The sequence below is a fragment of the Doryrhamphus excisus genome, chromosome 2 (assembly GCF_030265055.1).
Source record: "Doryrhamphus excisus isolate RoL2022-K1 chromosome 2, RoL_Dexc_1.0, whole genome shotgun sequence".
NCBI classification, from domain to species: domain Eukaryota; kingdom Metazoa; phylum Chordata; class Actinopteri; order Syngnathiformes; family Syngnathidae; genus Doryrhamphus; species Doryrhamphus excisus.
This window is the reverse complement of record NC_080467.1, coordinates 21,925,225-21,932,724: the sequence shown is the minus strand read 5'-3', so window position 1 is coordinate 21,932,724 and position 7,500 is coordinate 21,925,225. Positions and strand designations below refer to the sequence as shown.

Here is a 7,500-nt window from a genome sequence, read left to right as displayed (position 1 = left end):
CTCGTCCGATCTCGGAAGCTAAGCAGGGGCGGGCCTGGTTAGTACTTGGATGGGAGACCGCCTGGGAATACCAGGTGCTGTAAGCTTTTGATGGTTTCTGCTCTTGCCTGAAAGCAGAGGGCGCTTTTTGACACTTTTTGCTGGAGTCTAGTTTGGCCTGCGTCGCCTTCAAATAGGAACTTTTCAGTGCCCTGGCAGCTTACGGCCATACTACCCTGAAAACGCCTGAACTCGTCCGATCTCGGTAGCTAAGCAGGGGCGGGCCTGGTTAGTACTTGGATGGGAGACCGCCTGGGAATACCTGGTGCTGTAAGCTTTTTATGGTTTCTGCTCTTGCCTGACAGCAGAGGGCGCTGTTTGACAGTTTTTGCTGGAGTCTAGTTTGGCCTGCGTCGCCTTCAAATAGGATCTTTTCAGTTGACCTGGCAGCTTACGGCCATACTACCCTGAAAACGCCCGATCTCGTCTGATCTCGGAAGCTAAGCAGGGGTGTGCCTGGTTAGTACTTGGATGGGAGACCGCCTGGGAATACCAGGTGCTGTAAGCTTTTTATGGTTTCTGCTCTTGCCTGACAGCAGAGGGCGCTGTTTGACACTTTTTGCTGGAGTCTAGTTTGGCCTGCGTCGCCTTCAAATAGGATCTTTTCAGTTGACTTGGCAGCTTACGGCCATACTACCCTGAAAACGCCCGATCTCGGAAGCTAAGCAGGGACGGGCCTGGTTAGTACTTGGATGGGAGACCGGCTGGGAATAACAGGTGCTGTAAGCTTTTTATGGTTTCTGCTCTTGCCTGACAGCAGAGGGCGCTGTTTGAAACTTTTTGCTGGAGTCTAGTTTGGCCTGCGTCGCCTTCAAATAGGATCTTTTCAGTTGCCTTGGCAGCTTACAGCTATACTACCCTGAAATTGCCCGATCTCGTCCGATCTCGGAAGCAAAGCAGGGGCGGGACTGGTTAGTACTTGGATGGGAGACCGCCTGGGAATACCAGGTGCTGTAAGCTTTTTATGGTTTCTGCTCTTGCCTGAAAGCAGAGGGCGCTGTTTGAGACTTTTTGCTGGAGTCTAGTTTGGCCTGCGTCACCTTCAAATAGGAACTTTTCAGTGGCCCTGGCAGCTTACGGCCATACTACCCTGAAAACGCCCGAACTCGTCCGATCTCGGAAGCTAAGCAGGGGCGGGCCTGGTTAGTACTTGGATGGGAGACCGCCTGGGAATACCAGGTGCTGTAAGCTTTTTATGGTTGCTGCTCTTGCCTGACAGCAGAGGGCGCTGTTTGACACTTTTTGCTGGATTCTAGTTTGGCCTGCGTCGCCTTCAAATAGGATCTTTTCAGTTGACCTGGCAGCTTACGGCCATACTACCCTGAAAACGCCCGATCTCGGAAGCTAAGCAGGGGCGGGCCTGGTTAGTACTTGGATGGGAGACCGCCTGGGAATACCAGGTGCTGTAAGCTTTTTATGGTTTCTGCTCTTGCCTGACAGCAGAGGGCGCTGTTTGACACTTTTTGCTGGAGTCTAGTTTGGCCTGCGTCGCCTTCAAATAGGATCTTTTCAGTTGACCTGGCAGCTTACGGCCATACTACCCTGAAAACGCCCGATCTCGGAAGCTAAGCAGGGGCGGGCCTGGTTAGTACTTGGATGGGAGACCGCCTGGGAATACCAGGTGCTGTAAGCTTTTTATGGTTTCTGCTCTTGCCTGACAGCAGAGGGCGCTGTTTGACACTTTTTGTTGGAGTCTAGTTTGGCCTGCGTCGCCTTCAAATAGGATCTTTTCAGTTGACCTGGCAGCTTACGGCCATACTACCCTGAAAACGCCCGATCTCATCCGATCTCGGAAGCTAAGCAGGGGTGGGCCTGGTTAGTACTTGGATGGGAGACCGCCTGGGAATACCAGGTGCTGTAAGCTTTTTATGGTTTCTGCTCTTGCCTGACAGCAGAGGGCGCTGTTTGACACTTTTTGCTGGAGTCTAGTTTGGCCTGCGTCGCCTTCAAATAGGATCTTTTCAGTTGCCCTGGCAGCTTACGGCCATACTACCCTGAAAACGCCCGATCTCGTCCGATCTCGGAAGCTAAGCAGGGATGGGCCTGGTTAGTACTTGGATGGGAGACCGCCTGGGAATACCAGGTGCTGTAAGCTTTTTATGGTTTCTGCTCTTGCCTGACAGCAGAGGGCGCTGTTTGACACTTTTTGCTGGAGTCTAGTTTGGCCTGCGTCGCCTTCAAATAGGATCTTTTCAGTTGCCCTGGCAGCTGACGGCCATACTACCCTGAAAACGCCCGATCTCGTCCGATCTCGGAAGCTAAGCAGGGGCGGGCCTGGTTAGTACTTGGATGGGAGACCGCCTGGGAATACCAGGTGCTGTAAGCTTTTTATGGTTTCTGCTCTTGCCTGAAAGCAGAGGGCGCTTTTTGACACTTTTTGCTGGAGTCTAGTTTGGCCTGCGTCGCCTTCAAATAGGAACTTTTCAGTGCCCTGGCAGCTTACGGCCATACTACCCTGAAAACGCCTGAACTCGTCCGATCTCGGTAGCTAAGCAGGGGCGGGCCTGGTTAGTACTTGGATGGGAGACCGCCTGGGAATACCTGGTGCTGTAAGCTTTTTATGGTTTCTGCTCTTGCCTGACAGCAGAGGGCGCTGTTTGACAGTTTTTGCTGGAGTCTAGTTTGGCCTGCGTCGCCTTCAAATAGGATCTTTTCAGTTGACCTGGCAGCTTACGGCCATACTACCCTGAAAACGCCCGATCTCGTCTGATCTCGGAAGCTAAGCAGGGGTGTGCCTGGTTAGTACTTGGATGGGAGACCGCCTGGGAATACCAGGTGCTGTAAGCTTTTTATGGTTTCTGCTCTTGCCTGACAGCAGAGGGCGCTGTTTGACACTTTTTGCTGGAGTCTAGTTTGGCCTGCGTCGCCTTCAAATAGGATCTTTTCAGTTGACTTGGCAGCTTACGGCCATACTACCCTGAAAACGCCCGATCTCGGAAGCTAAGCAGGGACGGGCCTGGTTAGTACTTGGATGGGAGACCGGCTGGGAATAACAGGTGCTGTAAGCTTTTTATGGTTTCTGCTCTTGCCTGACAGCAGAGGGCGCTGTTTGAAACTTTTTGCTGGAGTCTAGTTTGGCCTGCGTCGCCTTCAAATAGGATCTTTTCAGTTGCCTTGGCAGCTTACAGCTATACTACCCTGAAATTGCCCGATCTCGTCCGATCTCGGAAGCAAAGCAGGGGCGGGACTGGTTAGTACTTGGATGGGAGACCGCCTGGGAATACCAGGTGCTGTAAGCTTTTTATGGTTTCTGCTCTTGCCTGAAAGCAGAGGGCGCTTTTTGACACTTTTTGCTGGAGTCTAGTTTGGCCTGCGTCGCCTTCAAATAGGAACTTTTCAGTGCCCTGGCAGCTTACGGCCATACTACCCTGAAAACGCCTGAACTCGTCCGATCTCGGTAGCTAAGCAGGGGCGGGCCTGGTTAGTACTTGGATGGGAGACCGCCTGGGAATACCTGGTGCTGTAAGCTTTTTATGGTTTCTGCTCTTGCCTGACAGCAGAGGGCGCTGTTTGACAGTTTTTGCTGGAGTCTAGTTTGGCCTGCGTCGCCTTCAAATAGGATCTTTTCAGTTGACCTGGCAGCTTACGGCCATACTACCCTGAAAACGCCCGATCTCGTCTGATCTCGGAAGCTAAGCAGGGGTGTGCCTGGTTAGTACTTGGATGGGAGACCGCCTGGGAATACCAGGTGCTGTAAGCTTTTTATGGTTTCTGCTCTTGCCTGACAGCAGAGGGCGCTGTTTGACACTTTTTGCTGGAGTCTAGTTTGGCCTGCGTCGCCTTCAAATAGGATCTTTTCAGTTGACTTGGCAGCTTACGGCCATACTACCCTGAAAACGCCCGATCTCGGAAGCTAAGCAGGGACGGGCCTGGTTAGTACTTGGATGGGAGACCGGCTGGGAATAACAGGTGCTGTAAGCTTTTTATGGTTTCTGCTCTTGCCTGACAGCAGAGGGCGCTGTTTGAAACTTTTTGCTGGAGTCTAGTTTGGCCTGCGTCGCCTTCAAATAGGATCTTTTCAGTTGCCTTGGCAGCTTACAGCTATACTACCCTGAAATTGCCCGATCTCGTCCGATCTCGGAAGCAAAGCAGGGGCGGGACTGGTTAGTACTTGGATGGGAGACCGCCTGGGAATACCAGGTGCTGTAAGCTTTTTATGGTTTCTGCTCTTGCCTGAAAGCAGAGGGCGCTGTTTGAGACTTTTTGCTGGAGTCTAGTTTGGCCTGCGTCACCTTCAAATAGGAACTTTTCAGTGGCCCTGGCAGCTTACGGCCATACTACCCTGAAAACGCCCGAACTCGTCCGATCTCGGAAGCTAAGCAGGGGCGGGCCTGGTTAGTACTTGGATGGGAGACCGCCTGGGAATACCAGGTGCTGTAAGCTTTTTATGGTTGCTGCTCTTGCCTGACAGCAGAGGGCGCTGTTTGACACTTTTTGCTGGATTCTAGTTTGGCCTGCGTCGCCTTCAAATAGGATCTTTTCAGTTGACCTGGCAGCTTACGGCCATACTACCCTGAAAACGCCCGATCTCGGAAGCTAAGCAGGGGCGGGCCTGGTTAGTACTTGGATGGGAGACCGCCTGGGAATACCAGGTGCTGTAAGCTTTTTATGGTTTCTGCTCTTGCCTGACAGCAGAGGGCGCTGTTTGACACTTTTTGCTGGAGTCTAGTTTGGCCTGCGTCGCCTTCAAATAGGATCTTTTCAGTTGACCTGGCAGCTTACGGCCATACTACCCTGAAAACGCCCGATCTCGGAAGCTAAGCAGGGGCGGGCCTGGTTAGTACTTGGATGGGAGACCGCCTGGGAATACCAGGTGCTGTAAGCTTTTTATGGTTTCTGCTCTTGCCTGACAGCAGAGGGCGCTGTTTGACACTTTTTGTTGGAGTCTAGTTTGGCCTGCGTCGCCTTCAAATAGGATCTTTTCAGTTGACCTGGCAGCTTACGGCCATACTACCCTGAAAACGCCCGATCTCATCCGATCTCGGAAGCTAAGCAGGGGTGGGCCTGGTTAGTACTTGGATGGGAGACCGCCTGGGAATACCAGGTGCTGTAAGCTTTTTATGGTTTCTGCTCTTGCCTGACAGCAGAGGGCGCTGTTTGACACTTTTTGCTGGAGTCTAGTTTGGCCTGCGTCGCCTTCAAATAGGATCTTTTCAGTTGCCCTGGCAGCTTACGGCCATACTACCCTGAAAACGCCCGATCTCGTCCGATCTCGGAAGCTAAGCAGGGATGGGCCTGGTTAGTACTTGGATGGGAGACCGCCTGGGAATACCAGGTGCTGTAAGCTTTTTATGGTTTCTGCTCTTGCCTGACAGCAGAGGGCGCTGTTTGACACTTTTTGCTGGAGTCTAGTTTGGCCTGCGTCGCCTTCAAATAGGATCTTTTCAGTTGCCCTGGCAGCTGACGGCCATACTACCCTGAAAACGCCCGATCTCGTCCGATCTCGGAAGCTAAGCAGGGGCGGGCCTGGTTAGTACTTGGATGGGAGACCGCCTGGGAATACCAGGTGCTGTAAGCTTTTTATGGTTTCTGCTCTTGCCTGAAAGCAGAGGGCGCTTTTTGACACTTTTTGCTGGAGTCTAGTTTGGCCTGCGTCGCCTTCAAATAGGAACTTTTCAGTGCCCTGGCAGCTTACGGCCATACTACCCTGAAAACGCCTGAACTCGTCCGATCTCGGTAGCTAAGCAGGGGCGGGCCTGGTTAGTACTTGGATGGGAGACCGCCTGGGAATACCTGGTGCTGTAAGCTTTTTATGGTTTCTGCTCTTGCCTGACAGCAGAGGGCGCTGTTTGACAGTTTTTGCTGGAGTCTAGTTTGGCCTGCGTCGCCTTCAAATAGGATCTTTTCAGTTGACCTGGCAGCTTACGGCCATACTACCCTGAAAACGCCCGATCTCGTCTGATCTCGGAAGCTAAGCAGGGGTGTGCCTGGTTAGTACTTGGATGGGAGACCGCCTGGGAATACCAGGTGCTGTAAGCTTTTTATGGTTTCTGCTCTTGCCTGACAGCAGAGGGCGCTGTTTGACACTTTTTGCTGGAGTCTAGTTTGGCCTGCGTCGCCTTCAAATAGGATCTTTTCAGTTGACTTGGCAGCTTACGGCCATACTACCCTGAAAACGCCCGATCTCGGAAGCTAAGCAGGGACGGGCCTGGTTAGTACTTGGATGGGAGACCGGCTGGGAATAACAGGTGCTGTAAGCTTTTTATGGTTTCTGCTCTTGCCTGACAGCAGAGGGCGCTGTTTGAAACTTTTTGCTGGAGTCTAGTTTGGCCTGCGTCGCCTTCAAATAGGATCTTTTCAGTTGCCTTGGCAGCTTACAGCTATACTACCCTGAAATTGCCCGATCTCGTCCGATCTCGGAAGCAAAGCAGGGGCGGGACTGGTTAGTACTTGGATGGGAGACCGCCTGGGAATACCAGGTGCTGTAAGCTTTTTATGGTTTCTGCTCTTGCCTGAAAGCAGAGGGCGCTGTTTGACACTTTTTGCTGGAGTCTAGTTTGGCCTGCGTCGCCTTCAAATAGGAACTTTTCAGTGGCCCTGGCAGCTTACGGCCATACTACCCTGAAAACGCCCGAACTCGTCCGATCTCGGAAGCTAAGCAGGGGCGGGCCTGGTTAGTACTTGGATGGGAGACCGCCTGGGAATACCAGGTGCTGTAAGCCTTTTATGGTTTCTGCTCTTGCCTGACAGCAGAAGGCGCTGTTTGACACTTTTTGCTGGAGTCTAGTTTGGCCTGCGTCGCCTTCAAATAGGATCTTTTCAGTTGACTTGGCAGCTTACGGCCATACTACCCTGAAAACGCCCGATCTCGGAAGCTAAGCAGGGGCGGGCCTGGTTAGTACTTGGATGGGAGACCGGCGGGGAATAACAGGTGCTGTAAGCTTTTTATGGTTTCTGCTCTTGCCTGACAGCAGAGGGCGCTGTTTGAAACTTTTTGCTGGAGTCTAGTTTGGCCTGCGTCGCCTTCAAATAGGATCTTTTCAGTTGCCTTGGCAGCTTACAGCTATACTACCCTGAAATTGCCCGATCTCGTCCGATCTCGGAAGCAAAGCAGGGGCGGGACTGGTTAGTACTTGGATGGGAGACCGCCTGGGAATACCAGGTGCTGTAAGCTTTTTATGGTTTCTGCTCTTGCCTGAAAGCAGAGGGCGCTGTTTGACACTTTTTGCTGGAGTCTAGTTTGGCCTGCGTCGCCTTCAAATAGGAACTTTTCAGTGGCCCTGGCAGCTTACGGCCATACTACCCTGAAAACGCCCGAACTCGTCCGATCTCGGAAGCTAAGCAGGGGCGGGCCTGGTTAGTACTTGGATGGGAGACCGCCTGGGAATACCAGGTGCTGTAAGCCTTTTATGGTTTCTGCTCTTGCCTGACAGCAGAAGGCGCTGTTTGACACTTTTTGCTGGAGTCTAGTTTGGCCTGCGTCGCCTTCAAATAGGATCTTTTCAGCTGACCTGGCAGCTT

General features: G+C 52.4%; 24 non-coding genes and 10 pseudogenes across 24 annotated transcripts in view; all 34 read left to right on the top strand.

Annotated features, from left to right (window-relative positions):
* LOC131121869 (5S ribosomal RNA) overlaps positions 1-86 on the top strand; it is a 119-nt gene extending 33 nt beyond the window's left edge. The window contains exon 1 of the ribosomal RNA XR_009128363.1: positions 1-86. This exon is cut by the window's left edge and continues 33 nt beyond it. This is a non-coding gene — a ribosomal RNA (5S ribosomal RNA).
* A 111-nt stretch (positions 87-197) lies between these two features.
* Positions 198-316, top strand: LOC131121108 (5S ribosomal RNA). Its single transcript, XR_009127645.1, has one exon. It is a non-coding gene; the product is annotated as a 5S ribosomal RNA (ribosomal RNA).
* Positions 317-428: 112 nt separating this feature from the next.
* On the top strand, positions 429-547 carry LOC131120706 (5S ribosomal RNA). Its single transcript, XR_009127255.1, has one exon. It is a non-coding gene; the product is annotated as a 5S ribosomal RNA (ribosomal RNA).
* Positions 548-659: 112 nt separating this feature from the next.
* LOC131123099 (5S ribosomal RNA) lies at positions 660-768 on the top strand (annotated as a pseudogene).
* A 112-nt stretch (positions 769-880) lies between these two features.
* LOC131121963 (5S ribosomal RNA) lies at positions 881-999 on the top strand. Its single transcript, XR_009128453.1, has one exon. It is a non-coding gene; the product is annotated as a 5S ribosomal RNA (ribosomal RNA).
* Positions 1,000-1,111: 112 nt separating this feature from the next.
* On the top strand, positions 1,112-1,230 carry LOC131120133 (5S ribosomal RNA). The gene has a single exon (XR_009126694.1). It is a non-coding gene; the product is annotated as a 5S ribosomal RNA (ribosomal RNA).
* A 112-nt stretch (positions 1,231-1,342) lies between these two features.
* Positions 1,343-1,451, top strand: LOC131122282 (5S ribosomal RNA; annotated as a pseudogene).
* Positions 1,452-1,563: 112 nt separating this feature from the next.
* On the top strand, positions 1,564-1,672 carry LOC131122281 (5S ribosomal RNA; annotated as a pseudogene).
* A 112-nt stretch (positions 1,673-1,784) lies between these two features.
* Positions 1,785-1,903, top strand: LOC131123958 (5S ribosomal RNA). The gene has a single exon (XR_009128771.1). It is a non-coding gene; the product is annotated as a 5S ribosomal RNA (ribosomal RNA).
* A 112-nt stretch (positions 1,904-2,015) lies between these two features.
* LOC131120353 (5S ribosomal RNA) lies at positions 2,016-2,134 on the top strand. The gene has a single exon (XR_009126909.1). It is a non-coding gene; the product is annotated as a 5S ribosomal RNA (ribosomal RNA).
* Positions 2,135-2,246: 112 nt separating this feature from the next.
* LOC131120339 (5S ribosomal RNA) lies at positions 2,247-2,365 on the top strand. The gene has a single exon (XR_009126896.1). It is a non-coding gene; the product is annotated as a 5S ribosomal RNA (ribosomal RNA).
* A 111-nt stretch (positions 2,366-2,476) lies between these two features.
* On the top strand, positions 2,477-2,595 carry LOC131121107 (5S ribosomal RNA). The gene has a single exon (XR_009127644.1). It is a non-coding gene; the product is annotated as a 5S ribosomal RNA (ribosomal RNA).
* A 112-nt stretch (positions 2,596-2,707) lies between these two features.
* Positions 2,708-2,826, top strand: LOC131120705 (5S ribosomal RNA). Its single transcript, XR_009127254.1, has one exon. It is a non-coding gene; the product is annotated as a 5S ribosomal RNA (ribosomal RNA).
* Positions 2,827-2,938: 112 nt separating this feature from the next.
* LOC131123098 (5S ribosomal RNA) lies at positions 2,939-3,047 on the top strand (annotated as a pseudogene).
* Positions 3,048-3,159: 112 nt separating this feature from the next.
* On the top strand, positions 3,160-3,278 carry LOC131121962 (5S ribosomal RNA). The gene has a single exon (XR_009128452.1). It is a non-coding gene; the product is annotated as a 5S ribosomal RNA (ribosomal RNA).
* Positions 3,279-3,389: 111 nt separating this feature from the next.
* LOC131121106 (5S ribosomal RNA) lies at positions 3,390-3,508 on the top strand. The gene has a single exon (XR_009127643.1). It is a non-coding gene; the product is annotated as a 5S ribosomal RNA (ribosomal RNA).
* Positions 3,509-3,620: 112 nt separating this feature from the next.
* LOC131120704 (5S ribosomal RNA) lies at positions 3,621-3,739 on the top strand. The gene has a single exon (XR_009127253.1). It is a non-coding gene; the product is annotated as a 5S ribosomal RNA (ribosomal RNA).
* Positions 3,740-3,851: 112 nt separating this feature from the next.
* On the top strand, positions 3,852-3,960 carry LOC131123097 (5S ribosomal RNA; annotated as a pseudogene).
* Positions 3,961-4,072: 112 nt separating this feature from the next.
* On the top strand, positions 4,073-4,191 carry LOC131121960 (5S ribosomal RNA). The gene has a single exon (XR_009128450.1). It is a non-coding gene; the product is annotated as a 5S ribosomal RNA (ribosomal RNA).
* Positions 4,192-4,303: 112 nt separating this feature from the next.
* On the top strand, positions 4,304-4,422 carry LOC131120132 (5S ribosomal RNA). Its single transcript, XR_009126693.1, has one exon. It is a non-coding gene; the product is annotated as a 5S ribosomal RNA (ribosomal RNA).
* Positions 4,423-4,534: 112 nt separating this feature from the next.
* On the top strand, positions 4,535-4,643 carry LOC131122280 (5S ribosomal RNA; annotated as a pseudogene).
* A 112-nt stretch (positions 4,644-4,755) lies between these two features.
* On the top strand, positions 4,756-4,864 carry LOC131122279 (5S ribosomal RNA; annotated as a pseudogene).
* A 112-nt stretch (positions 4,865-4,976) lies between these two features.
* LOC131123842 (5S ribosomal RNA) lies at positions 4,977-5,095 on the top strand. Its single transcript, XR_009128760.1, has one exon. It is a non-coding gene; the product is annotated as a 5S ribosomal RNA (ribosomal RNA).
* Positions 5,096-5,207: 112 nt separating this feature from the next.
* LOC131120341 (5S ribosomal RNA) lies at positions 5,208-5,326 on the top strand. The gene has a single exon (XR_009126898.1). It is a non-coding gene; the product is annotated as a 5S ribosomal RNA (ribosomal RNA).
* Positions 5,327-5,438: 112 nt separating this feature from the next.
* LOC131120338 (5S ribosomal RNA) lies at positions 5,439-5,557 on the top strand. The gene has a single exon (XR_009126895.1). It is a non-coding gene; the product is annotated as a 5S ribosomal RNA (ribosomal RNA).
* Positions 5,558-5,668: 111 nt separating this feature from the next.
* LOC131121105 (5S ribosomal RNA) lies at positions 5,669-5,787 on the top strand. The gene has a single exon (XR_009127642.1). It is a non-coding gene; the product is annotated as a 5S ribosomal RNA (ribosomal RNA).
* A 112-nt stretch (positions 5,788-5,899) lies between these two features.
* On the top strand, positions 5,900-6,018 carry LOC131120703 (5S ribosomal RNA). The gene has a single exon (XR_009127252.1). It is a non-coding gene; the product is annotated as a 5S ribosomal RNA (ribosomal RNA).
* A 112-nt stretch (positions 6,019-6,130) lies between these two features.
* Positions 6,131-6,239, top strand: LOC131123096 (5S ribosomal RNA; annotated as a pseudogene).
* A 112-nt stretch (positions 6,240-6,351) lies between these two features.
* Positions 6,352-6,470, top strand: LOC131121959 (5S ribosomal RNA). Its single transcript, XR_009128449.1, has one exon. It is a non-coding gene; the product is annotated as a 5S ribosomal RNA (ribosomal RNA).
* A 112-nt stretch (positions 6,471-6,582) lies between these two features.
* Positions 6,583-6,701, top strand: LOC131124178 (5S ribosomal RNA). Its single transcript, XR_009128837.1, has one exon. It is a non-coding gene; the product is annotated as a 5S ribosomal RNA (ribosomal RNA).
* Positions 6,702-6,813: 112 nt separating this feature from the next.
* Positions 6,814-6,922, top strand: LOC131123568 (5S ribosomal RNA; annotated as a pseudogene).
* A 112-nt stretch (positions 6,923-7,034) lies between these two features.
* Positions 7,035-7,153, top strand: LOC131121958 (5S ribosomal RNA). Its single transcript, XR_009128448.1, has one exon. It is a non-coding gene; the product is annotated as a 5S ribosomal RNA (ribosomal RNA).
* Positions 7,154-7,265: 112 nt separating this feature from the next.
* Positions 7,266-7,384, top strand: LOC131124172 (5S ribosomal RNA). Its single transcript, XR_009128831.1, has one exon. It is a non-coding gene; the product is annotated as a 5S ribosomal RNA (ribosomal RNA).
* Positions 7,385-7,496: 112 nt separating this feature from the next.
* Positions 7,497-7,500, top strand: part of LOC131122278 (5S ribosomal RNA) — a 109-nt pseudogene continuing 105 nt past the window's right edge.